This window comes from Lepus europaeus, chromosome 3 (genome assembly GCF_033115175.1).
Source record: "Lepus europaeus isolate LE1 chromosome 3, mLepTim1.pri, whole genome shotgun sequence".
Taxonomy (NCBI): Eukaryota; Metazoa; Chordata; class Mammalia; order Lagomorpha; family Leporidae; genus Lepus; species Lepus europaeus.
Genome location: NC_084829.1, coordinates 166,190,925 through 166,217,447, shown reverse-complemented (window position 1 = coordinate 166,217,447; position 26,523 = coordinate 166,190,925).

Genomic DNA, 26,523 nt, shown 5'->3' with positions numbered 1-26,523 from the left:
TCCATCCTCCTTGAATGGAGACAGTGCATCCTCCATGAATGGAGACCGTCCATCCTCCATGAATGGAGACCGTGCATCCTCCATGAATGGAGACCGTCCATCCTCCTTGAATGGAGACAGTGCATCCTCCATGAATGGAGACAGTCCATCCTCCATGAATGGAGACCGTGCATCCTCCATGAATGGAGACCGTCCATCCTCCTTGAATGGAGACCGTGCATCCTCCATGAATGGAGACCGTCCATCCTCCTTGAATGGAGACAGTGCATCCTCCATGAATGGAGACCGTGCATCCTCCATGAATGGAGACTGTCCATCCTCCTTGAATGGAGACCGTCCATCCTCCATGAATGGAGACCGTGCATCCTCCATGAATGGAGACCGTCCATCCTCCATGAATGGAGACCATCCATCCTCCATGAATGGAGACCGTGCATCCTCCATGAATGGAGACCGTCCATCCTCCTTGAATGGAGACCGTCCATCCTCCTTGAATGGAGACCGTCCATCCTCCATGAATGGAGACCGTCCATCCTCCTTGAATGGAGACCGTGCACCCTCCATGAATGGAGACCGTCCATCCTCCTTGAATGGAGACCGTCCATCCTCCTTGAATGGAGACCGTCCATCCTCCATGAATGGAGACCGTCCATCCTCCATGAATGGAGACCATCCATCCTCCTTGAATGGAGACCGTGCATCCTCCATGAATGGAGACCGTGCATCCTCCATGAATGGAGACCGTCCATCCTCCATGAATGGAGACCGTGCATCCTCCATGAATGGAGACCGTCCATCCTCCATGAATGGAGACCGTGCATCCTCCATGAATGGAGACCGTCCATCCTCCTTGCTTTCGCATCAGGGCAAGGGCAGTGGAGACTCTGGGGGTGAGAAGCAACATTTGCTTCCAGTTCTTCCTTGCAAGTGTGCTCCTCAGATGGGAAGTCCCGACCCCGTGCCTCCTTGCCTTATCTTTATGCCTCACCTTAGAGGAGTGTGACCAATGACCAGTGATGCAGGTGCACCCCGACAGTCTGTACTTGCTCTTGCCCCAGCCTTAAATGGCTTCCCACCAAGTCCGGTTGCCAACGGCCACCTGAATTGAGTCCACTGCCTCTGAATCCCAGAATAGCCATAATTTCCCCTAATGTCTGACCCTGAGCTTGGTCTTCACGGATGGGAAGAAAATAAAGCACAAGTGATTGGAAGCAGTTTATCTCCATGGGAGGGTGCTGATTGGTCATTTTCATTTTCATTCATTTTAAATGGATGACTTGGCATTGTTTGCCATTGGGTACATTTAGCTTCCATTGAAAATAGAAACAATGTGAGTTTTCGGTTTTATCTTCCACCATATTTGTGGTTTGAAAGGTGACACTTAATTTCTTCAATTTTCTTACCTTCCCTTAGTAAAAAGAGCTAAAAATGGAAATGGAAAGAGAGGATTGAATTAACAATAGGTAGACAAGTAGTGAACCTAGCAAACAAGCGGGAGTTAATGTAGAAAAAGGGAGGTTACACCGACGACGAGGCACACACGGGCTAATCCATTAAGCTTCGCTCAACACTGGCAGGGAGCAGGAGCAGTAATGAATCAAGTTGTTTGCACAGCCTCTCCTGACCCCGTGTGCCCATGGCGAGCTAACCCAGCATGCCAGTCAACCTCACTTGTTGCAGTTCCTCTTCCCAAGATGGATGGGGCTGCAGTAGATGGACTGTGCACCTCCAGGCCTCAGCAATGTTGCTCAGAGTCTTGGACAGAAGCATCGACAGCTAATACAGCACTTGTAAGCACTGGGTCTCCCTGGGATGCTTGAGCTCTGACTGTGAGAATTCTCCAAACCAGTGCCGTCGCTGCCTTTTCCTTTCCTACCTCTGATGGGTCTCCGCCCAGACGGAAAGGCCACCTCTGCTGAGTGCTGTCCACCGCTCCTTAGAGCAGAATCCCCAAGCGACTGAAGATCCCCAGGCTGAAGGAGGGCCTCTTTCAGGGTGCACACATCCGTCTCTGCATGGTGCCCGCTCATTTGAAGCCGTGATTGGAGTGAGTGGAAACTTGCCACATGGCGTGCTCCGGCAGAGCATGACAGCCCAGAAGACCTGGGCCTTAACTGTAACATCCCAGCAGAACGGACGAGACCAGAGCTCGCTGGTCACTCAGTCAGCTCCTGACTGAGTTCATCCTGTTCTGTGGCAGCTACCGGAGTGTGTGCAGCTGGACACGCGTGCTGGGGCGGGACGGGCTCCCGGGTAACTGGATGGCTCCAGGAAGGGTTGCGGGTGCAGCATCGACTCAGTAAACACTTTCTGACACAGTATTTTAAAGTCCACTTCAAATGGCTAGTCCTGTTGTTGGGAACGACTTCCTAGAGTACGTGAACCATCCACTCGTGGATTTTGAGGCAGCAAAGTGCTAAGGAGCTGCCATGGTATGGAAGCGGCCAACAAAACCATCTCTTTGCCTTTCTTCTGCCTTTTATATCCGGCAGCGTTTCAAACCTGTGCACACATCCGCACCCAACACAGTGGACGTGGATTTGGAGTCCGATGGCTTTCTTTCCTGCTCCCCACACTGGGGACCGTTACAATGTGTCTGCCGGTGCCGGGTGGAAGCAGTGACCACGTCGGTGGCACCCTGGAGCCTGGAGTTCTCGATGGCTTCAGAGCTCGTGACGGATGCCAGGTTATATGTGAGCCTGCGGAGCAAGGGTGCCTGGGTGAGCTGAGTCCCCGCCAACACAGGCGATGCCGGGAGCGGATTGGGTAATTGCGCCCCATGCTCGGCTCCGAAGGGCAAATGAAGGAAAGGAAACCCACCCTGATGTCAGATGCGGATGCAGCGCCGGGGCCCGTGGGCGCAGTCCTGGGCACTGCCTCTTCCTGGGCAGCCGGTGCTCCTGGTAATCACATTGCCCGCCCCCGGCTCTGCTGTGGACTCTGAGGTGACAGAGCGCTTTCCAGTTAGGCCGGCCAGATACATTCTGTAAATTGAAGTAAGGCGGCATGTCTACGGAGAAGCCTGCGGGCAGAGTTGAATTAGCAGCAGGATTTCTCTGAAGCGATAAATCAAATTCGTGAGGAGGCTGACGGTGAATCTCAGAGGACAATTAACTTGTCAGAGCCGCTCGTGACTTCGTCCTTCTGCTGAGCTATATGCTAACTTTGTGATTCAATTTGGAGTTATTAAGAAACTTTGGATGGAAGGGATCCAAGGTGAACGTGATCCCGCGGAGCTTCAGCAGTCAATCAGCTGCCTCCCTGCTCTGTTCCTGGTTACCTTCTTCCTTCCCTGGGTTTTCCCCCTCACTCTCTGGGCTGCTGTGTTATTTTTCTGTGGCTGATGTAGCAAAGAATCAGAAATGTAGCATGGCCTGAAACGATGTAACTTAGGCTTTGCAGTTCTGTGAGTGAGACCAGCCCGAAACCATGGAAAAACTCGGAAAACATAGCATTACAAATTAGTCGTGTTAGGCGTTGACCTGGGGCGGAGATGGTTAGGCGCTGACCCAGGTTGACCTGGGGTGGAAATGATCGTTTAAATACACACTTGTAATGCCGTTACTGGATTCAGCAACCTTAATAACCATTTCACACATTGTGATTCACTAAGCATGAAAATTTTAGATGGACAATTTGAAAGAAAACGACTCATCTGTTAGAATAGGAAAGACTATTTCGTTTCATTACATTTTCATACCTGTTTAGACAGAATCAAATTTTACCATTTTTTTGTTTATATGTTGAATTGAAGGCTCCCTGCAATTTAATTCAAACTCATGGCATGTAAAGAGCAAAGTGATCATGCCATCTGAGAAGGGGAAATGGAACAGTGTGAGGGAAAGCCCAGAAAGCGATGCAGGACTCAGACGCGCACAGGAGCAGGTGCCTCTGCCTGGGGAGGGGCCTCCTTCCGGCCAGCGCGGGGTCGCACACGAGGTGACTTTGATGCCCTCGGTCCTCCACGTCTGCCCTCCCCACAGCTGCTTTGAGGTCTGCACAGCAACCTCTGTGCCCTCCCGGTTTTGATGTTGGCTGCGGGCTTTTCCTGGTGGGGCTCCTGCATGCGGTGTGGCTGTGTCCTGAGTACAGCTCCCACGGGAAAGCCATGGAGGCTGTGGGCGTTCGCACCCCTTTCTGGGCTCACAGCTCCCCAGCTTGGTTCTGTGCCCAAGTTTCACTGCTGCGTTTGGCAAAAGGGATGCGCTGGGACGTGCAGGGAGAAGTGCCAGCATTCAGGACCACACCAGTGCCCTTTCTAGTACCTGTTGTATGACGTTGAGGCTTCATCGCTGTCAATGTCCTGTTAATCTTCTCTCTGGCACAGGCTAAGTGCAGTGGCTTAGAGATTGCTGTCGGGGTGCACACGTTCTCCAGGTGACAAACGGAGGCTCCTGAGGGGCGTCCCAAACTTCCGTGCCAACGAGGTGCCAGAGAAAGCTGTGCCGGTTTCCATGTGATCCTGGCTCAGGGTGCACACAGCAGCTTTGGAGAAGCCCCCCGCAACCCATCACCGGGAGAAACGGTGAACAAATGCTCTACCCACAAAACGGACTGTTGTGCAGCAGTGGGGATGGCTACCCATGGGCTGGACCAGGGATGACTCTCAGAAACAAGCAAACAACAGGAACCAAGTGAAAACAAGCGGTGGTGAGGGTCAGCATGAAAGCATTTCCTACCAAACCCCAAACTAAGCAAACTCAGTGTTGTGTCCTCCAGGAGCTACACATATTGTGTGATAAAGCTTCTTTCTCTTAAAATTCACATCTCTTTTATTTATTGGAAACAGAGAGTGACAGAGAGTTCCTGTCTGCTGCTTCACTCCCCAGATGCCCACAACATCCAGGGCTGGGCCACATGGAAACAAGGAGCCTGGGACTCAATCTGTGTTTCCCGAGTGAGTGGCAGGGACCTGAGTACTTGAGTCATCACCTGCTGCCTTCCCAGGCTCGGTGGCAGGGAGCTGCACTCCAGCAGGAGAGCCGGGACTGAAACCACGGTGCTCGCACACAGGATGTGGGCACCCAGTGCCAGAGCCAGGCCACAGAACTGCTTTCTGAAAGGAGGCGATGATTACAAAACATTGCAGAGCCAAGGCACTGGGGCAGCAGGAAGTGGGAGACGGAGTGGGAGGGTGCAGGCTGGTCCGTGCAGTGGGTCAGAAGCCTTCTGACTCTGGTCTGATGCTTGGCCCATGCTGGTCGGTTTATCATTGTGCTCCTAAACAGCACGCCTCTTTATTTCACGCAGATATTCTGTGGTGCGTGTGTGTTACGCTATTAAACAGTAAACGTGAATGTGAATGCCCCAGGGAAGGTCAGCCAACCGATCTTGTCTGCCCACTTGGTTTCAGAATAGTCTTGCACATCGGGCATTCTCCCTGGAAGGGGGTGTGATGGGAACAGGAGAGTGTGTGACGGGAAGTTCACCCCGCTGACTGCGGTTCTCCCTACTAGAGACAGGCTGCCCCTGACAGCAAAGATGAGGCTCTGGAGCGTCCCCCTGGCCTGGATCATCAGTGCTGCCTGTGGCTTGTCCTTGTCATCACGACTCCTTGGGCAAGGGTCTTGTGTGAAAAATTTGGCTGCAACTGTAGCAGAGAGAAACCACTCAGCTTGCTTCCCAGGAGAGAGACCAGCCCAGTGCACCCCTGAGAGGCCTGTGTCCTGTGTCCTCCCTCTAAGCCATCTCAAACAGTCTAGAAAAAGCCATTTCTTCTACTGAAATGCAGTCGTAGGGCTGCAGCAACAGGTGGCTGTCCCCATCCTCTCTGTCAGGCTACACACATCCCAGCCTTGTGAGTGGATTTTTTTTTTAACTTTTATTTAGTAAATATAAATTTCCAAAGTACAGTTTATAGATTACAATGGCTTTCCCCCCGATAATTTCCCTCCCACCCTCAACCCTCCCATCTCCCGCTCCCTCTCCCCTTCCATCATGAATGGATTTTTAAAATGCAGCTCATGGGGCGGATTTGTGGTGCAGTGGGTTACGCCCTGGCCTGAAGCACCGGCATCCCATATGGGCACCGGTTCGAGTCCTGGCTGCTCCACTTCCCATCCAGCTCTCGGCTATTGCCTGGGAAAGCAGTGGAAGATGACCCAGGTCCTTGGGCCCCTGCACCCATGTGGGAGACCAGGAAGAAGCTCCTGGCTCCTGGCTTCGGATCGGTGCAGCTCCGGCCATTGCGGCCAATTGGGGAGTGAACCAGCAGACGGAAGACTTCTCTCTCTCTCTGCCTCTCCTCTGTGTAACTCCGACTTTCAAATAAATAAATAAATCTTTAAAAAAAATGCAGCTCAGTACACTTGGTTATTTTGACCTATTTCTTCCTGAATATACCACTCTAATACAATTAATTACTTGAAGATTTGGGGATGTGGAAGCTGATAAGTTTATTAATCAAGTGATTTCTGTAAGAACACAAACCAATCACTTTCTGGAAGTAATACAGCCATTGACCACTAAGTATGAGTTTCAAATTAAATTCTAATGCGAGTGATAAGTTGAGTAATTCTACATATTGGCTATTTTTGTAATGGGATTTACAGGTATACTTTAATTAATGCCTTTAAAAGATAAACCAAAGAAGGTTAAAATTGCTTAAATAGAATGGTTTACGTGCAGCTGGTCTCATCCCTTCTATCAGAATAATAAAGTATGAACCGGCACCCCCAGGACATTGCTTTTCCAAGTTCCCCCCAAATAAAACTGTGCTTTCCCTTTAGAAAACTGTAGGGAGAGTGTTGTTTTCCTTCTCGGCAAGTGAGGCTTTCTGTGCTACAACCTGATGGGCCCAGCGGATGAGGGGGCGTGGGGTGCGGACGGAGGAAGCCAGGCCAGCTGGCTTTCAGCTGATGACCTTTTGAGAGTTCATGAACGGTAAATACTCATCCTGTTACCAAAATAAGGGCTGATTCCAAAGTCCGGCATTCAGCGGGTTGCTAAGGAAGCGTTGCCGTGGATGCTGCTGCACAGTGAAGTGGTTGTCACAGCCCGTCTGTGCGTTAGACAGATGCCAGCCATTCGGAAGACGGGGGACTCCCACCTGCACCTGCTCCACCGCGGTCATTATGACATCACCGCCTTGTTGTAGCAACAGACTCGCGTCCTCTGATGTGCTTTGGCGTGGTTTGCGTTTGTTTATTCCGTTGACTATATCTTGACAATGCTCCCGAGATAAACTAGAAGGAAGAGAAAGGTTTCCCGAGGGTCAGCTGGACATGTTTGCATTTTGGTTTGGTGGGATGGGTTGGTTGCAAGGTCGCCAGCAGGAGCAGGAGCGTGCATGCTGCATCGTGGCACCAGCTCAACGTTTCTGTCCCGGATGGCGTTGTGGAAGGGTCTCTGTGCACAGCTCCTGGTCTTGGAAGGGTCTCTCCATCGCTCTCTGTCCTCGGAGTCAGGACCTGCATGCTGGTGAACTCTGGGTTTTTCTTTTTACTATTAAAGAAGCAAAATCCTACAAAGTCATATAAAAAAGTGAGCTCCAGTCCAGCCACCCAGACGTGGGAGTTGTAATTTGGTCAAATTAGCTTCTGTTCTTTTCAAATAGAGAAAAGCCCCAGTCCCCTCTGCACACCCCTCCCCCGGAAGCAATGGCTGTCAGGGATGTGCTGTGCTTATATTTACATCCATAAAGCAAGAGTTGTGCTTTTCTAGTTGTATTTACTTACTTGACAGGCAGGGTAATGGGAAGAGAGAGACAGAGAGATCTCCCACCTACTGGTTCTCTCCTCAAACGCCTGCAACAGCTGGGACTGGAGCCAGGAGCCGAGAACTCCATCCCAGTTTCCTGGGGTGGGGTGGGGGTGGCAGAGACCAAGCATTTCATCCCCTTCTGCTGCCTCAGGAAGTCACCCCTGGGACCGGCGCTCCGGTGCGTGGTGTGGGCATCGCAGGCTGCAGGCGCACCTGCTGCCCTGGGACACCCACCCCGGGGCACATTTAAAATGCACATGAAAATGTTTTATTTCTGTATGCTCCTGCAGTTTGTCTTCTGCCTTCAGCAGTATCCTGAAAGATAAATAACTCCAGTGGTCGCAGATCTTATTCCTTAAGGGCCTTGATATTTAATAGTCATCTTCAGAGCACAATGAAAGAAGGAACAAAGGATAGAGAATCACTTCCATATCACATTCTTCTCCCCTTTCCATTTTTAGACATTCTTTCACTTTACATTGACTTTTTACTTTCTTTTTTTTTCCATTTGGTGCTCAGAGTGTTTTAATTCGAAAGGCCTCTCTCTCATTACTGGGAATTCTTAATGAGCTTGATGTCACCCGTAAGTGAGTTTTCCAGACAATTGAAATGCCAAATCTTTTTTTTTTCTAAGTGAAAAGTTTTGATGGGAGCTTTTCTGAAATCATGTCTTAAAATGTCTTCACTTTGCAAAAAAAAAAAAAAAAAAAAAGCCAGCGACACTGGGCCGGGTGTTGGGCTCCTGCGATTGGTTTTGAGACCACACTGCTGTTCTCTGTGTGGTTCTGATTTCCAGACTCTGTGTCCATTCACTGACAGCTGGTTCTGGCTCTCATCAGAGGTGAGGGCTCTGGAAGACCTCTTTTTCTTTCTTTTCCCTGCTTCTTCATAGATGGTTGTTGGGAATTCTGACAGTAAACTGGTGCGCCGAGCTAATCTTTGTTCAGTAATCCATTGAGTAAGAGGTCTTTTGTCTTTCTTTATCTTTGTTCCTGACTGTGTCCTGATTCAAAGAACAGAACTTGAAGATCTGGACTTTTACGAAATTGGATTTGTAAACAGAAAAATCAAATATTTATGAATTAGCAATAATTTCTATTTTTAAGCTTAGAACTTCTGCTTGATAATAGGAAAATGGTACTGACGCATCAGGGTACGGGTTGTGATCCTAAGATATGACAGCAGCCTCTACAGAAACATGAAGTAAACTTTCCGGGGAATGTCAACGTCAACACACATTTCCCAAATAAATAAACAGAGAAAAACGATGCTGTCAAGGAAAAGAAATGATTGCTTCTCCTGACAAGATGCAGGAGCCCAGAGACATGTGTGCACAGTCTGAAATAATCACGCGTGCTCTTCAAGTCGGAGTAAGTACAGGTTCGCTCATTTGCACCTGAGTAGAGAATGCAAATTCAGATGGACACGAGCTGCCATGGTTCCTCCAGCCAGCCTATTTTTAAAAAATGATCAGGCCTGGGGAAGCAGCAGAAGTCCGTTTACTGAAAGCATCATTTATCTAAGGACAGTGGTTAAAGAGCTCACCATGGCAGAAAGCAATTCCTGTGCAAATGATGGCCGTGTCAGGGGCAAGTCCCACGGAAGAGGGTGCACCTGCTTCCAAAGGGTGCCATTTTGCATCTTCTAGAACATTCTTATCACATTCTACTATCAGATGGCTGTGTTCCCCACAAAACTGGTTAAGTGTGAGTTTTCCTCATTCCCTCCTCTTGCCAAATTTGTTTTTCCATCTCCCAGGCCCACATTTCACAGGTGAGGAGACAGTGGCCTGAGCATGGGTGAGGGGAGAGGGTCTGTTTTCGGGGAGCACAAGCCTTGGACAGCAGGTGGCACACTTGGAAGTGACAGGGCTTTGAGGAGTTGAGTTGGGGCTTTTCCCGAATACTTTTTGGGCTTTAGTAAATGAGAATGAATGACATAAATACTGGGGACGTAGAAAAGTCCATGTAGCCTACAGGATGCATACAATCACGACACGCATCATACGTGAGCACCAGAAGTAGTCATTCTAAGGTTTGCATTTTGCCAACTCTGTAGTTTCCCCATTGATGTGCTTCGAGAACATCTTGGTCACAGGACCTAATGTACTTGGTAGTGTTCAGATAAGATATTGTCACGGTCAAGCACTGTTTTGGTGTCACAGATGTGTGACTATTTGGGGCAGGTGTTGTAGAGCAGCAGGTGGAGCTGGTCCCCGGGATGCCTGTATCTCACGTGGTAGTGCTGGTTCGAGTCCAGCTACTCTGCTTTTGATCCATGCGGCCAGGAAGCAGCAGATGGCAGCTCAAGTAGTTGAGTTCCTGACACCATTGAGAGAGGCACAGATGGAGTTTCTGGAGCCTGGCTGTTTGGCCACTTGGGGAGTGACCAGCGGATGGAAGATCTCTCTATATTCTGTGTCTCTCTCTGACTTTAGATCAATCTAAAAGAAAAGAAAGAAATCCAAGTATACAAGTATTTAAAAACACACGGTGGATCTTTTAAAGATGCATTTCAAACACGGTAAAGGTGTAGACTGGCTGTTTCACAAATCCTGGTCTGTGAGGAGTGGCCACAGGGGCAGAGGTGTTGTGAGACCAAAGTCAGAGGCAGACAAATCAGATCACCAAGAGGAGCTGATGGACAGAGCATCGTCTTGGATGCTACAAGGCCTGAGAACCCCTGTAGCACGTGGTTTTTATTGAGACAGGTGGCCCCAGGACTGATCAGAATGTACCTGGGCCTTCTCAAGAAATATTAACATTCCAGGCATCCGATAAGAGCTACATCGTGATCTTAATACTTTGTTTATCCCAAAGGTTTAGGGATCTCTGCCAGGGTCCTCTGGACAGCAAGATGGAGGTGATAACCAAGATGGCTACACTCACGTCAAGCTAAGTCCCTAGAGGGCAGGGGAGCAGCTACTGCTGGCCTGAGTCGGAGCCATGTGCCACAGGTGCCACGGCACCAGCCTGGCAGTGAGGCTCCTGGGTGTGGTACGCAGGTGCAGGGGGCGGCAGCTTAACCCACTGCGCCACAGTGCTGTCCCCGACTGCTTGCTTTTAGACTTCACTGGGAGAGAACCCTCGCGGGATCTAATTTCCATTTGTGCTTGTGACTGGTGTGCTGTCATTGGCCTGTTTCCATTCCGGTGTTTCTATGGCGATGTCTGTGTGGTCAGCATTGCTCTCTGAGCAGAGAAGTGGTTTCCTTGAGAGCTTCGTGGATCTGGGAATGCTTCCTCCTCAGAAATTACGTTGCGGGAGAACGTCAGAGCCACATCGTAACGGCGATGAGTCTATCTGTAAGGAATTTCTGTCTGCGGGCTCCAGCTCTTCAGGTCCTGTGCTGCGTGGATGATTCGTGAGGTTTGTGTCGCACACAAGAGCCGGCCTGGCTCAGGCACCCGGTCAGCGGCATGTTAGCTGACCCCAGAGCCGAGCCCCTTGTGACAGAGCAGGCTTTATGGTCTTCGGAGATTCAGACGCTGCGCCTTGGTTCTCGGGCGGATTTGCTGCTGTTGCACGTTTCTATCAGCGTGTCATTTCCATGAATATACGCTTTCCAAGATTTTCACAGGGTATAAAAAAACTATTAGCAATTACACTTTTGTTTAATTTTAGTTACGTGTTTGGCAGAGCATGGGGAATATTTCAGCCAGGAGCCTGCGTGTTCTTTCCTTTGGCAGAGAGAGGGGAAGTGGTTCTAGCAATACGCACCGCTGTTTCAATTACCCAGCACAGATTACTCCCAGGGCCACCCCTCCTCTTGTCACTGCCTTTGAAACACGTTGTGCTTTCAGAAGACCGTGCGATCTGCTCTGAGACCCACGGTGCTGGTGGCTTTTCTAGCAGGCTGGTACTACTGGACAGCATGCACGCAGAAGCCACCTGCAACCTGCATCTAAATTTAACTTAATTAAAATGAAATGATGGGGGCTGGAGCTGTGGCATAGTGGGTAAATGCCTGCATTCCATATGGGCGCCTGTTCAAGTCCCAGCTGCTCTTCTTCAGATCCAGCTCTTGCTATGGCCTGGGAAAGCAGTAGAAGGCGGACGAAATGCTTGGGTCCCTGCATGGATAGAAGATCCGGAAGAAGTTCCTGGTTCCTGGCTTTGGACTGGCCCAGATCCAGCTGTTGTGGCCATTTGAGGAGTGAACCAATGGATGGAACATCTCTCTCTGTCTCTCTCTAACTCTGCCTTTTAGAAATAAATGAATAAATCTTTTTTTAAGATATTTAGTTATTTATTTGAAAGTCAGCATTACACAGAGAGCGGAGAGGCAGACAGAGAGAGAGAGAGAGAGGTCTTCCACCTGCTGGTTCACTCCCCACGTGGCTGCAACAACCAGAGCTGTGCTGATCCAAAGCCAGGAGCCAGGAGCTTCTTCCGGGTCTCCCATGTGGGTGCAGGGGCCCAAAGGCTTGGGCCATCTTCTACTGCTTTCCAGACCATAGCCGAGAGCTGGATGGGAAGAGGAGCAACTGGGACTAGAACTGGTGCCCATATGGGATGCTGGCGCTTCAGGCTAGGTTGTTAACCCGCTGCGCCATAGCGCCAGCCCCATGAATAAACCTTTTTTAAAAAATGAGATGACATGAGAAATTGAACTCCTCAGCCATGATAGCCACACTTAAAGTACTCAGCAGCCACGTGTGGCCCAGGAGCCCTGTTGGACAGTACAGTGGTGGACTATTCTGTCGTGCCATGGACACTGTTAGTAGCGTTGACCCACGTGTCCAGATTTCATAGAGGAGGAGTGGAAATGCTTCTGTAATGGTGGGTGAGGTCACTGAAGGCAGAGATGCTGTTTCACGTGTATTCTTTGTGGACTAGGACGCAGGGTAAGAGACAGACTTCCCGGGTTTTAGAGCAGACATACTTCCTGTTTTCACTTCACAGGGCAACTCAATGGGCTCTGGGGACCTCGGCACTCCGGTACGTTTTGTTTGGCTTTCTTCTCTAGACAAAGGGAGGGAAGTTTGAGAATAACAAAGATGATTATGCCACAGTGTTTCTCTGACTTCATACTGCAGGAGTTTGCTCAAACTCAGCACTGCTTTGGGTGGAGTTACTGAGCGAATTTCCCTGAATTGATGTTGATAGGATTCTTCCTATAGTTGTTCAAACACTACAAATTGTGTTGAATAATCTACTTCTCCATATATGTGGAAACTCAAAAACTAAGTGAAGCACATTAAAATAAACTACCTTAGACTCTGTATAGAAAACGTATATCAAAAACATATATCAAAGAGCAAATATGCCAGCTAAAACTATAAAGTTCTTAGAAGAAATCATTTGTATATATCCTCAAGGCCTTGGATCAGGCAATGATCCCTTAACTATGTCTCTTAGAGCAAGGCAACAAGAGAAAAGAGGGATACATTGGACTTTCCAAAATTAAAAACTTTCATGCTTCAAGGGATATTATCAAGTGAAAAGATCATTCCCAGGATGGAGAAAATACTTGCATACTGGATCTCAAGTCAATGGTTAATGTGAAGAATGTGTAGAACTCACCCAACTCAACAAGAAAAAGGCAACTGGAGTTTAAAATGGGCAAATGGTCTGAACAGGCGTTTCCCTAAAGAAGATTTACAAATGGTCCCTCAGCCTTTGAAAAGATACTGTACTTCATCAGGCCTGAAGGAAATACAAAGCAGTATCACCACGGAACACCCTTCCAGAGCCACACGGGTGCCAAACAAGAGAAACCACAGCAAGCTTCATCGAGGATGTGGAGACACAAGGGCGCTTTTGGATGCTGTGAGAATGTAGAGATGGTACAGCCACTTTGGAAAACATTTTGGCAGTTGCTCAGACCGTGAGACCTGGAGATGACCTACGACCCAGAGACTCCTCTGCTAGACACACACACATGGTAACTCAAAGTAAGCATGTTGTCACTCAAATCCTTGCCCTGGAATGCTCATTGCAACATCATTAAGAATGACCGCAGAGTGGGACAACCCCAATGACCACCAACTAATGAATAAATAAAGCATGTTCTATGACACAAGAGAGTGTAGTGTTTCTCCAGACCCCACCCATGCTAAGACACCCAGGAACTCTGAAAGAAGCTGGTCACAGAAGAACAGTGTTGCACAATTCCATGAGCTTTTGGAAGTCCTGCTGTGTGTTCTACTCATGTAAGATGACCATGGTGGCCAGGGGCTGAAGGTGGGAGCCCAGGGGAACAGACTGCTCACTGGCACATGTGTCCCTTGGTGGTTCTGAAAATGATCCTGAATTAGATAGTAGTGGTGCTTGCACAGTCGTGTGAGTACACTGAACCCTCTCTGCCTTGTGCACTTTCAAAGGATGAACTTTATGGTAAATGGATGTGCGTAATTTGCCAATGCAACCTTTAAAAAATATCCATTTGTAGGGACATAATGCTTAGTTGTTCTTTTTAACCACCTAATCTAATCATAAGACATGTTGCTTCAGTATCGTCTGACCCCATCGTTCAGGGAACTTGAGGAGAAAATATGCAGGGAGAGTGAGTGTCAGCGGGAAGAGCTCACAGGTGACTCTGGAAGCCTGTGTGTCACCTGCAGGCACAAGGAGATGTCATCTTTCATGCGAGCTAAGAGTACAAATTAGAAGTGGAGCTTGCTATTTGTGAGCCAGAAAATTCAATTATAAAACAATGGAAAGTTTAAAAGACTCAAGTACTTAGCATCTCTTAGTCAAAATCGCACGTTACGTAAGTGTTCAACAGCCACATTAAAAAAAGCTCTGAACCGCACAGGATTTTCCCACGTCCCTGAAGTGTTCGATAAATGGAATGGTTCTGAGTGCACTGGCAAACTATTAGACACATTTACTTCAATTTATTTGTCATTGTCTGAGTTTTTTATTTAAACATCTCTGAAGCGCCAGCTTCTCTCAGGAAAAAGAGGGTGAATCACTGCCGAGCCTGCACCTCTGCCGACTTCATTTCCTGGGTTTTGCAAAACCACAGCTCCGGACTTGCCACCTGCAGGAGTGTTTTCCACGTAACCAATAAATAATAAAACTAGGGGGGCATTCAGCACAAAAGCACTTGACTTGTTTGCAAAGCGACTGCACCTAGAATTGCACTTAATTTGCAAAAGCTTTGAGATTCCGTGAGTCTCATCTAAACTTGATCTGGAGCTTCGCTGCTTGGCACCAAATCCTGACTTCTGTGCCAAGTTAATGGGGAGTTCAGGACCAATCCCAAGTGCTTACAAAGGGCTTGTACAAAGTGCTAATGACATGCGATTATCACACTTCAGGATAAGGATGGCTCTTCTGTGATCCAGGAGGCATGGCTCCTTCCAGCCTAAGTGCTTTCTTTCAGATTACTACAGGTGGATGTCGGAGCACACAGGGTGCCCAAAAACACAGCCACCCCTTATCCACAGGGCACACATTCCAAGACCCACTGGATGCCTGGAACTGTGGATAGTACTGGACTTATTCATAGTATATGTTTTCTTTCCTATATACATGTATTGGTGAGAAAGCTTCATTTATATAGTAGGCACAGTAAGAGATTAATAGTAATAATGACAAAACAGAATAGTTGTAACCATGTACTGTATTGAAGGCTATGTTAGGAGCTGGCGTTGTGGTGTAGCAAGTTAAGTCACCACCTGTGATGCCTGCATCCCAGATGGGTGCTTGTTCAAGTCCCGGCTGCTCCACTTGGGATCCAGCTCCCTGCTAATGTGCCTGGGAAAGCAGTGGAAGATGGCCCAGGTGCTTGGCCCCCTGACACCCACTTGGGAGATCTGGATGAAGTTCCTGGCTCCTGGCTTCAGCCCCAGTCCTTGCAGCCATTTGGGGAGTGAACCAACAAATGGAAGATTCTCTCTCTCTCTCTCTCTCTCTCTCCCTCTCTCTGTAACTCTGCCTTTCAAATAAGTAAATCTTAATAAAAAAAATAGTGATCATGTTAGTGTGATCTCTCTCACACAGTATCTCACTGTATGTGCTGAACTCTTCCTTCTTGTGGTGGTGTGAGAGGATACAATGCCACAGAAAGTGAGACCACGAATCAGAGGGAACCACGGAAGGTGAGACCACCAGTTAGGAGGGACCAGTGCAAGGTGGGGGGAAGGTACTAGTAGTCTAAGAAAAGGTTTTGTTGCTATTGTTTACTTATTCATATTTTACTGAATCTATTCTTAAAAATATATTCTCAATCTTTTAAAGGAAATTTTTGGAAAGTGCAGTAATTTTTTTAAAAACTAGAAATGAAAAGTTTTCAACCAATTGCCTCACTATTTAAATGAATTGCTACAAAATAGAACAAAGGCTCCTGTGTCTAAACTTCGTGGATTTTTCCAAGAGAGAAAAGAAGCACAACGTTGCCCATCGCCTGCCTTTGAACTTTCCTTGCAAACCGACTTTTAACAGCGGAATGTATTAACACCAGTGTGATCTGCTAAACTGGCTGACACTAACATTTCTCGTTTCTCGAGTGCGGTTGAGGAAAGTGCTCACAGCATCCTTGTTTGCCGGATGGCAGAACCAAGATCCACAGATCACTGACACTTCCCAAGGCGAGAGCTGGCATCAGGGCGAGGGCTCGGCAGACCCCGAGTTCTGCTCTTCTGAGGCAGTGCTCACAAAAAGGCGGACCGCCGGGTTCCCCGGGGCTCGCTCCCACCACGGATTTTCAATGGAATTTTGGTTTCTAAGGCAGCATTTTGAAGTCAGTCACCACGCCCCTCATCCCACCTCCTACAAATCAAGGGTTCTCAGTTTACGCATGTGTAGAGTGGGGATAATAATATCATTTCTACTTTTTGATGATTGTTAAGATTAAACGAATGACTGCAAGTGTATTGCTTCGAACACAGCTGGAACTTGGCGAGCATTTGGTGAGAGGCATCTCTTCCCGCGTACAAAGCTTTCCACACTTAGAGCTCATAGACATAATACGAACGCACCCACGTGTACATGCTTGTGGTGGTCCTGGTGTCGCCACAGAGACAAGGCTGCAACAGCATGAGCAGGCGCTGCTGTCCAAGAGCCCTGTGGCTGGGTTCTTCAGATGGAACAGAAACATGAAGTGACAAGTGGAATAAAATATTCAAACACGATCTCAAGCAGAAAAGGAGTGTCAGGCTGGGACTGCCGGGAGAAACATGGGGAGATCTTTAAGGAAGGGAGAAAGTGGGGTGAGCTGACGGCACTCCAGGGGGCTGGTGGTCAAGCTACGCAGAGGCAAGCAAGGGGACCTGTAGGTGCCCTGGGCTCTGTGTGCTCTGCCCCATCAGCAACACCGAAGGCATCCCAGCTGCTTCCTTGTTAAGTCCCACTCACATGAGTCCACAAGGCCCAAGACTGGGGACCAAGTCGTGTACGAGTCTGTGGCCAACTTCCCTTTTCCTCGTCCTGAGGTTTTATGAAACTTCCTTGTTGTTCAGTAGGAGTTTGTTCCTCCCTCTCTCCCTCCCTCCATCCCTTCCTTCATTTTCTCCTCCTCCTCATTCCTCTCTCTCTCTCTCTCTCTCTCTCTCTCTCTCGGGAATTCTGTAGCAGTCTCAGTCTGTGTCAATAACAGGAAACAGCATCCTCTCTCATGGCCTCCCTGCTCTCTCAGGCATGTCTACCAGCTCAAATGTGGCTCTCTTTAGGGGCAGACCAGTAAGAGGCCTGGAGCCCATTCAGCTGCTAGAAACTCCAAGCCCGCACGCAACAGGAGTCCCCTCCCTGCAATGGGGCCTGGGCCAACTCACTGAATGTCTGTGAGCTCAATCTTCTTTTTTTTTTTTTTTTCAAATATTTATTTATTTATTTATTTGAAAGTCAGAGTTACACACGGAGAGAAGGAGAGACAGAGAGAGAGAGAGAGAGAAAGAGAGAGAGAGGTCCTCCATCTGCTGGTTCACTCTCCAGTTGGTAGCAATAGCCAGAGTTGTGCTGATCTGAAGCCAGGAGCTAGGAGCTTCTTCTGGATCTCCCCCATAGGTACAGGGGCCCAAGGACTTAGGCCATCTTCTACTGCTATCCCAGGCACATTAGCGGGGAGCTGGATTGGATGTGAATTAGCTGGGTCTTGAACCGGCGCCCATATGAGATGCCAGCACTGCAGGAGGTGGCTTTACCTGCTACACCACAGCGCCAGCCCAGAGCTCATTCTTCTAAAATGACAGTGCATTGAAGGGATAAGAGACCAGGTCTGCCAACCACATGGAGCTGCTGAACAGCTGCTAGCCTTTGTCTTCCTCTGCGCTAGGATGCGGGAGTCTTGTCCTGAGTCCTTGAATGCCTCCAGCAACAGGTCCAGCACCCATAATAAATAAGCCGCCCCACAAGAAATATTTAATGAGGACCTCTTACCCAGGGGGAAGGGAAGTCAGAAAATCGGATGGAAGCCACGGAGCAGCTATGTAAGCCAGAGCACTGGCTTGGCTTTGCCCAGGCACTGGTCCCCTGGCCGTCAGTGGGCAGTGGGTGAAGATCTGGGCAGAGGGAGGAGGAAGACAACAAGACCAAGGGCAAAAGAAGTGCTGGGTGCTGACCGTAAGTCCTGAGAGACAAAAGACACCTGTGCTTATGCAGAACGTGACCAATAAAGTCAACTGAAAATAGATCTCAGTAAAAAATAGGAGTCAGAGTAAGAGAGGGAGGAGGAAGTTTGTAACAGTAAAGCTGTATAGTTCTGCATACATTCCTATGGATTTACTTCTCTTTTTTTAGATTTATTTTATTTTATTTAAAAGAGAGTTACAGAGAGAGGTAGAGACAGAGAGAGGTCTTCCATCCACTGGTTCACTCCCCACATGGCCGCAATAGCTGGAGATGCACAGATCCAAAGCCAGGAGCCAGGAGCTTCTTCCAGGTCTCCTACATGGGTGCAGCCCTTGGGCCATCTTCTACTGCTTCCCCAGGCCATAAAAGAGAGCTGGATCGGAAGAGGAGCAACCGGGACTAGAACCAGGGCCCATATGAGATGCTGGCACTTCAGGCCAGGGCATTAACCCACTGAGCCACAGCGCCAGCCCCTGGATTTGCTTCTAAGGGTATAGTTTAAAAACTTGCCATAGTACCTCAAATCCCATTAAGCTGGGTGGTAAAAATACCATGTTATGTGTTAAAGTAACCACATTAAGTGTTAAAGTGATCATACAGATAGGATTAAGTGTTAATAAGATCAAGTGTATGGTAATAATAATAATAATAGAAAGGAGAGAATGTTCCAACATAGAAAGCAGTCCATACAGCAGACTCATAGAATGACAATCACTTTAGCACTCTAACCTCAGAATCAGCCCCTTAAGGCATTCTGGTCTGGCTTAAAAGTTCATGAGAACATTTCTGCATGGAAAGCCAAGAAACTGTGGCAAAAATTTCCCACGTGAAGTGAGTGAGACCCCAGTGGAAAGAAGGGGCCATCAAAGAAGGAGGTATTTTTCTCTAAAGGAGGAGAGAACTTCCACTTTGCTTATGGCCCTGTCCCAATATTGACAGAGTTTGTGGATTCAAAAGGCTTCCATAGCCTAGGCAGCTCATGTCAAGAGCCTTGGGTGATCACTGATATCATACTTAAGACTGTTAATTGTTAGATTAACAACAGGAGTCACTGTGCACTTACTTCCCATGCAGGACCTCTGTCCTCAATGAGTTATATTATGAGAACTAACTGTAAAACTTGTCTCAGTTTCATGTGTGTGAAAATTGTTGAAATCTTTACTTAGTACAAAGTCGGTCTTCTGTGTATAAAGTTAATTGAAAATGAATCTTAATAGAGAATGGGATGGGAATGGGAGGGGGAGGAAGAGGTGGGTGGGAATGGGGGTGGGAGGGTGGGTAGGGTGGGAAGAATAACTGTATTCCTAAATTTGTACTTATGAAATTTGTACTCATTAAATAAAAGGTTTCTTTTGGAAAAAGTGCTAATATCCAACTTTTTGGGCACACACAGGAGTGACTGTGATAGCACTCAGCTGGCTGGAATATAAACTGATAGACCTCACTGATGGGAAATCTGTCTATATGAGTCAAAACCTTAAAAGGAAAACAGTCCACAGTTCTGCAACTGGAATTCTGTCCTGAAGAAATAAGCCAGCAATATAAGCAGATGTGTATACAAGTATTTTTGTCATAGCACTGCTTATAATAGTGAAACGCTTTTCTGATCTAATTGTCCATCAACTGGAGGTGAATTAATACTACCAGTTCTAATAAAATGCCATACGGGCACGAGTTATGCAATAGATGTCTATTTACTAATATTGAATGATGCTCCTAATACAGTAATACAAGTATCAGTTTACAAAAAAATAAAAAAAGAGAAGCAGATGACGAATGGCTGCCAAGAAGCAAAGAAGTAAATGAAAACCCTGTGTTGCGTGTGCAGCTCAGCGATCGGGAGCTGCAGGTGCTGAGAAACATCTGGGGGAGCTGCAAAGCTCTCAGGAGTTCATGCCGTAGCTGGCCTCGGCTGAGCAGCCTGGAAATGCTCTGAGCCAGCCCCGCCCCGTGGGATTCAGCACTGGGTTTCTCAGTGGCTGCATGGATGCCCAGGGAGCAGGCGGGAGAGGTCAGGGGTCCAGCGTTTGGTTTCTCAGTGGCTGCGTGGATGCCCAGGGAGCAGGCAGGAGAGGTCAGGCAGCCTTCAGGTTCCTGGAATAAATTACTCTCTTCTTTATCAATTACAATTTTATGGTAATTAAGATGAAAACCCTTGGTGCCTGGGCATTTGGGCTGCCTTGTTGCACAAAGTAAGAGACTCTGAATTCGTATTGGAGATGTTTGTGAAAAAAGAAAAATTGGAATTAACTTCTGGAGAAGAGACAGGGCGTTAAGTTTCAAACATTTTATTCATACGTGAGGTTTGACTTTATGTGCAGAATTATAAGACTAATACCAGTATCAGTTGAATATAGATCTCAACTGATGTATGCCACTGAATAGAAAACACATTCACATGGCATGAAGTAGGTGACAGACAAAAACAACCCCAGGTACTAGATGAGTTGTGCAGTTCACTTCCACCCACTGCCATGATGCTTTAATAAAAATAGTGGGAAACGTGAAAGTAGAAAAAAATTAAGTCCAAGAGGTCGGTCCAGGGCCTCTGTGGCCACGCACACCTGTGAGCTACCTGCAGTCTGACTTCCTGGTTCTCCGGGACCAGCTTGGATGTCTCACCTCTGGGGAAAGCACTTCCAGATGTGGCTATTTTGTGATCTGTCAAACGAGCAATGCGGTGTCGTCAGGTGGACATTGTCCACAGCCACCTGCGAGCAAGGAGCAGGACGTGGCCAGGTAACCTTCGCGCTGGTGGTAGGTCTGTGCTGTGGAGCCACCTCGCCACTGGGTGGAAGGAGACAACAGTGAGGTCAGGGGGCCGTGTTCCCTCCCCTTCAGAGCAGGGCCCGACACGTGCTGAACTCGAATGGTCATTCCAGCCCCTGGAAGAGCAGGCAGGTCCTCGCCGGGGCCAGTGACCACACAGCAGGAGAGTCGGGACGGCTGCACAACCCTGTCCCTGGCGCTACACTTCTCTCCTGCCACTCAGCTCACCTGTCAGGGTGTGACTGGGGAAACAAAAGTCATCCCAGGTTATTAAAAACAACCCCCAGGCTCTCCATAAACACTTGGTGCTAAGCACCACCTTCATTTGCAAATGTGTTTGGGGCTTATCTCAGAAAGCTGTCTCTCCTTTTGCCACAACAGAGCTGCCCAAAGGACTAGCTCTGTCGACTCCTCGGGCCCTGCTTAAGTGCAACACGGAGTTGCTTCTTGGCCGGGGGTGTGGACCTGGGGTCAGGGTGGCCTTAACACCAGCAACTTCTAGCTGGAGCTGTGGCGGCCAGTCACTGCCTCCTCAGATGTCTGCATGTACAAATAACAAGCATATTGCTACCTTTTCACTTTTCTGTAATTAAATGAATATTTTCCAGAATTTTGCAACATGGTCATGAGAAGAATTGGGTTTCTATAGGCAGCTAAAGCGGAGACTCAAGACTATGAGTTTTGCAACAATGTTGGAACTGGAAATGTATTTTGAAAAATAGCCTTATTAAAGATCTGTTTTTTTTTTTTTTTTCAGTTGAAAAATACAAGCTGATGGAGGGTGGCTTGACAATGTCCACCAAAATAGGAAAGACGGAGAACAGGGTTGTGCAGTGGGTTAAGCCGCCGCCTGTCTAGGCAACATCCCACACCCACATCCCAGTGCCAGTTCAAGTCTCAGCTGCTCTACTTCCAATCTAGCTCCCTGCTAATGCGCTTGGGAAGCAGCCAATGATGGGTCAATTGCTTGGGCCCCTGTCACTCACATGGGAGACCCAGATGCAGTTCTGGTACCCTGGCTTTACTTGGCCCAGACCTGGCTGTTTTGACCATTTGCAGAGTAAACTAGCAGATGGAAGGTCTCTCTGAAGGGCCCCTCTCTTTCTCTCTCTCCCTCTATCTCTGTTACTTGGCTTTTCAAATAAATGAATGAATAAATATTTACCAAAAGAAAACACAACAAAAAAACAAAACAGGAAAGATGGACAGCTCTGCAAATCTTTAAACCATCTGCCACACCTTCACGTTCAGTGTGGAATTTCTGCAACAGAAAAGACCAAGAACAACCTGAGCGTCCAGCAGTGTGGAACTAGTTAAATGACTTTGCTGCTTCATCCATCCGTCCATCCATCTGTCCATCCATCTGTCCATCCATCCATCTGTCTGTCTGTCCATCCATCTATCCATCCATCCGTCTGTCCATCCGTCCGTCCATCTGTCTGTCCTTCCATCCATCCGTCCGTCCATCCGTCTGTCCTTCCATCCATCCGTCCGTCCATCCATCTATCCATCCATCCGTCTGTCCATCCATCCGTCTGTCCATCCATCCGTCCGTCCATCCATCCGTCTGTCCGTCCATCCATCTATCCATCCATCCGTCTGTCCATCCATCTGTCTGTCCTTCCATCCATCCGTCCGTCCATGCATCCATGCATCCATGATTTACAAAAGAAGGAAGTCTGTGAACTGGAGAGCTCTCACAGACACATTTTTAACACACAAATTTAAGATGCAAAAGTTTAGTGTTCTAACAGGGAGAAGTATGAATTCATATCTGTACACTTCTAAGAATCTGGAGGGATGGAAACTAGTCACTATGGTTAACTAATGGGGTGATGGGTAGTAATGGTGGGTGGAGACCATGGATGGGAAGAGGAGACCTGAGACATGATTTGTTTTCCCACTAAAAGCTGGACAATGTGAATGCATGCCTGCAAAAACTAGTGTTTTTAATTTTTTTTTAACTTTTATTTAATGAATATAAATTTCCAGTGTACAGCTTATGGATTACAATGGCTTCCCCCCCCCCCCATAACTTCCCTCCCACCCGCAACCCTCCCCTCTCCCGCTCCCTCTCCCCTTCCATTTGCATCAAGATTCATTTTCAATTCTCTTTATATACAGAAGATCAATTTAGTATAAAGATTTCAACAGTTTGCACCCACATAGAAACACAAAGTGAAACATACTGTTTGAGTACTAGTTATAGCATTAAATCACAATGTACAGCACATTAAGGACAGAGATCCCACATGAGGAGCAAGTGCACAGTGGCTCCTGTTGTTGACCCAACAAATTGACACTCTAGTTTATGGTGCCAGTAACCATCCTAGGCTGTCGTCATGAGTTGCCAAGGCTATGGAAGCCTTCCAAGTTCGCCGACTCTGATCATATTTAGACAAGGTCATAAAAGACAGAGTGAGGATAGTAACGAATGATCCTAAGAGTGGCATTTACCAGGTTTGAACAATTATACAGCATTAAGTGGGGAAGAGGACCATCAGTACACACAGGTTGGGAGTAGGTTGGGAGTATGATTCCTTTGTAATCATAACCTCTACTCTACCACCAATGGCTCTACTCCCAACCTGTGTGTACTGAAAACTAGTGTTTTTTAAATGAAAAATCAACAGGAAAAAAGAATTTTTGGACATATCCATCCTCCCCGAAGGACTCTGCAAGGCTTCCTGTAAATGAATTTTGAAATAACGTGTCTAGTATTTCCAGCATCACCTGGTCCGCGTTTCCCTGGGGCCTGGCTCACCTGGCATCGTACGGGCTGTTGGGCTTACATTCGGGGTGGGATTTTCGTGGGGTTTGAGAACACTCTAAGCATCAGGAAAGGGATGCTTAGAGCGGCAGACAGAGCATACGCCCTGGGCAGAGGGAGCAGGAGGCAGAGGAGCGTTGTTGGAAGGGGCTCCCCGGTCTCCGTGCACACTTTCCTGCCCCTCCTGTGCAGGCAACCGTGGGGCGTGTGGGGCCGCTGCGAGCTGTGCCACTCACTGAGGTGACAGCCGGATTCTCCGTCCTGGCCCACTGCTGGGTGGGAGCCCCTTCTCCAAGCGGACACCCACTCTGCTTTCCCCATTCAAGTCCTACAAACACCCCTCACCTGGCAGTCGCCCCAACCTGGAAACCCTCTGGGTCGGAGGTCTGGATAACTTCTCGTCAGCCAGTCTTCCCACTTACTGCGAAGACACCCCTGCAGCCTGTCTGATGAGGAAGGCCAGACATCCTGTTTCTGTGCGGTGTTTTAAGGAAAAGAGAGACTCTCAGGGTAACGTTCCTGAGTGCCTGAGTGAAGGCGGAGCCACGCTCGGGAAGAGAAGCAGGTGACACAGGTGTCTCTGTGTGTGACAAGGTCATTTCCCCAGGACACCCCTTTATTCTACCAATCTTACAAGGAAGTCCATTCAACACTTTAAAGATAATGCCTTGTGATTGCTCTTCCTGTTGTCCCTAAGCAAGTGCAAACAGAGGAGCACCGCACACGATAAAATTTGATGGTTCTTTATTGTCGACAGCCAACAGTGGGCTCATGCCCCAAAGAACTCTTGACCCCAAAACTCAAAGCAACAGGGTTTATAAACGCAAAATCCAAAGGCAGGGAGGGGGAATCCCTGGTTGCTAGGATTGGGCTTGGGGGGAATACGTGGTTACTAAGGTCAAGCTGACCTAAGGCCTATGTGAAACTAAAATCAGTTACAGTCTTGACAATCGACAAATTACATTGTTAACAGTAGTGCAGGTGCAGCCTGTCTGTTTTAAGCTTGAGCGATCATGCGGGGGAGTTCGGTGCTCTGCCGAGTGGGATGCTGTGATGTTGGATCAGTTTCAGACCAGAGCCCCACGGTGGGGGGTCCTTTCTCAAGATAAGTCTCAGTCGTGACCCTCTTAGGGTAAGACCACGCCTGCCCCCAAGAGCGCTGTTTCCGTGAGAGCTGAGGCTCCGTGCAGTGACGCTCAGGAAGGCTGGGGATGGACGTTCCCCACAGCTGCAGGTCCCGCTGGGGTGATGCCTGCGTCTCTTTGTTCTCTGTGAAAGGGGCCACACACACGTCTTCAGAGCAGCTTGGTAGAGAACCACACACAGTCTTGGGCTTTCATTTCTGCTTTTCCCTGTCCCTCCTGTTCCTGTGCTGGCCCCATCCAGAGGGTGGGGGGCCGGGGTGGGGTGGGGGCGTGTCCCCTTGCTCCCGTGGTGTCCTGTGTAGGATGGACGTAGAACAAGACACAGATGAGCCTTTTCCTTCCGCTCCTAATGTAGGGTTGACATCCAAGCTGACAAGAGCTGCACAAGTGTTCACGAGAGAGCTCAGTGTCTCTTAGGTGACGGCTTCATGTACCCATGTCTCTCTCAGGGGCTGCACCGTGTGTATCCCTTGCCTGTGTTTAGTTTTGTGAATCAGCTTTATCTCTACACTCCAGGTAGAAATAGAAAGCTAAATAAAACATTAAGTAGGGGAGTGAGCGCTTGGCCTATCACTTAGGATGCTGCTTTCAGTGCCTGTGTCCCATACGGGACTGCGTTGGACCCCAATTCCAGCTTCCTGCTGAGACAGCTGTGATGGTTCAAGTGGTTGGGTCCCTGCCACCCACATGGAGGACCTTGATTGAGTTCCTGGCCCCTGGCTTCAGCCCCGTCCAGCTGTTCTGGCTGTTACAGGCATCTGTGGGAGTGAACCGGTGGATGGGAGTCCTCACTGCCTTTCAAATGAAATAATGAAAAATTAAGTACTTTTTTCCAAATCACAGAACTACTAAGTAGTGAATCAAAGATTAAAATGCAGAGAAGGTCATGCTCTCCAGAAGGTTTCAATTAAAATTTGGCAATCTCCCAGCCGGGTGCCACCTTTGGCTGGACAGCAATGACTGCCCACGTGTGGACGTGACCGAGGGCGACCCAGCTCGTGTCTAACAGTGTTAGGTCTGCACAGACTCAATGCCTTATTTCTGTTGTAAGAAAAACAAATGCATAATGGAACCCAAGCAGATACAGCCATTGTGGGGTTACCGTTTTCCATAGCTCTTCCAAGTCAGTTTGCTGTTTCTTGACTGCCATTCGCCATGCAACAACTTTTGGTTCTCGACTCCCAGTGTGAACACAGAATGGAAAATCGAGATTAACTCAAACATGGACGCAGAAGGGAGCATTGCCATCACCATCTGCATGGAGAAAGGGCCTGGGTGAGCCCGAGCCCTGGGTGCAGCACTTGGTGTTGGAGGGTGCTCATCTGAGGCTGTTTCCCATGTCTCTTTGAGGACACTCCCCACACGAGTAGCTGTCCTTCACCCACTATGTGTAAACCCATCTGACTTGTAGTTTTATATTTACAGCTCTTTAATATGTGAAGTTTGCATAACGCATTTTATTTCTAGGATGTCTACAACCTGTCGTGTTAGCGATTTGTATGACGATAAGAAGGATCCGTCCCTGAGTGAGAACTCCCACCTGTCCATGACCTTGCCTTCGGGGTGGCAGACAGAGGAGCTCCCTGACCCTTCCCTGACTGAGCTAGGGAACCCCCTACCC